Here is a 2500-nt window from a genome sequence, read left to right as displayed (position 1 = left end):
TAGATGAATATTTAAAGATATATTAGTATAATAGATGCTATAGATCTATACAGATATAACTATAATATATATATATTATATATCTATATAGTTAAGATTGCTATATGATAGATAATATATATATAATAGACACTACCCTATATATGATTTATAGGATATATATTTATACTCTAATAAGTATACTATATATATCTATTATATATAATAGATTATATAGATGACTAACATATTAATATATATTGAGACTTACCCATTATACTACTATTATTTATATTTTTATATTATATATATTATATTATATATAAGATATATATTTATATCTTTATTACTAAAATATATTAAATATGTATATATAGATTATTATAGTAATCAGTATTTATATAATATTTATATATATATAAGTATATATATACTCCCTTTGTTATATATATATAATATATAATATACCGTATTCATTATTTAGTATATATATATATATATACATACAAATGTATTGATGAAAAAAATAATTTTTTTTATATTTGTAAGTATATATATCATTTATCATTTCTATTACTTCTCTGTCTACTTGCTTATGTTGGTGTGTGCAGACAGGTAGACAGAGATATAAACACATCATAGAATTACGTATCTGTAAGTGTGTCCAGCTATTCCCACAAGAGAATTAGCTGGCGTTGACTAGTACATCGAGAAGTTGGTTATTAATCTGCACGATTCACCATTGGTATCGTTTTTACATGTTACCGTGTTGCATTTTCAGTGTCACCATTTCTTTTGGTTTCCCCTCGCACTCCTTCCTGTCACAGAAAACGGGAATCATCGGACTTATTCCTTTATCTTACCAAGATCTTAATGATCATCTTTTTTTTTTCTTTAAGATGGACAAAAATAGGAAAATATTCTTTCTGTTCATGTCGTTATTTGAAGTCTGTGTGACGTCTAAAGATGAAATAAATGTAACATCTTGTGATGTAATGATATGCAATATGTAATACTGATTGTTTTTTTACTACATAAACGATATTTAGCTAAGCATGTTTATCACTACTCATGTTGTAGAGATAGTAAAAGATATTAATTTGTAGCCTAATGTACAGGTCGGATTAATCGGATATACACGTATTATTAATTGTCTGTGTTTATCTGTATTGTAAGGGTGTGTTGCCGGGTGATAATTGCCTCAACGATAATTGAACCTTGTCACTACTTCCTTCATGTTATCATCCTACTACCCTCGATAGTTAACAAATTGCCTTCAAGCAACTACGACCCAAGCGACAAACCCGAAGGTCTATCTCCGCTCACCGCAGCAAATGAGAAGAACAGAGAGGCTGCTCTTCCTGAAAGTTGAAGGCAAGGTGAAGGGAAAATCTTACAGTGGACGAAACGTTAAGCAATAACTCTCTCTCTCTCTCTCTCTCCCTATCTATCTATCTATCTGTCTATCTATGTATCCCTCTCTCTCTCTCTCTCTCTTCTCTCTCTCTCTCTCTCTCTCTCTCTCTCTCTTCTCTCTCTCTCTCTCTCTCTCTCTCTCTCTCTCTCTCTCTCTCTCTCTCTCTCTCTCTCTCTCTCTCTCTCTCTCTCTCTCTCTCTCTCTCTCTCTCTCTCTCTCTCTCTCTCTTCCTCCCTCCCCCCCCTCCTCTCTTTCTCCCACCATCAATCCAAGTATTTATCTTTCCGCTTCGCCCTCTCCCCCTCCTCTCGCCCCCCCCCCCCCACCCTCCTTCGAAACCGTCGCCTCCGCACACTTTCAGGAGGAAAGACCTCGGCTGATCTCAGAAATATTTGCCTTCGGGATTATGAAAGAGCCGAGTGAGCAGCCCGGCGGAGGAGGAGGGCGGCGCTAACCCTTCAGCCAAGAGCTTTGGGACGCCCCGTGGATCAGCCAGGATCAGCCAGCCACCAGGCGCCAGTGAAATAGACATTAAGGAGATTACGGAACGCTAATTGTATATATATATATATATATATATATATATATATATATATATATATATATATTAATATATATATATATTTATTATATATATATATATATATATATATATAATATATATATATATATATATATATTATATATAATATATATATATGTATATATATATATATATATATATATATATATATATTAATATATATATATATATATATATGTATATATATATTTATATATATATATATATATATATATATATATATATATATTATAACATACACACACACACACACACACACACACACAACACACACACACACACACACACACACACACACACACAACATATATATATATATATATGTTTATATATATATATATATATATATATTTTATAGTATATATATATATATATATATATATATATATACATATATATGTATATATATATATATATACATACAATATATATATATATATATATATATAATATATATATTATGTATATTATATATATATATATAATATATATATATATATATGTGGTGTGTGTGTGATGTG

At 29.8% G+C, this 2500-nt stretch overlaps 1 protein-coding gene across 1 annotated transcript in view; it reads left to right on the top strand.

Annotated features, from left to right (window-relative positions):
• LOC122264780 (uncharacterized) overlaps nucleotides 1–2500 on the top strand; it is a 131854-nt gene that overhangs the window by 110840 nt on the left and 18514 nt on the right. The window lies entirely within an intron of this gene.

Source organism: Penaeus japonicus, unplaced genomic scaffold, assembly GCF_977035675.1.
Source record: "Penaeus japonicus unplaced genomic scaffold, GWHDUDI00000001_assembly GWHDUDI00000023, whole genome shotgun sequence".
NCBI classification, from domain to species: Eukaryota; Metazoa; Arthropoda; class Malacostraca; order Decapoda; family Penaeidae; genus Penaeus; species Penaeus japonicus.
The sequence above is the reverse complement of the archived record's forward strand: the minus strand, read 5'-3'. Positions and strand labels throughout refer to the sequence as shown.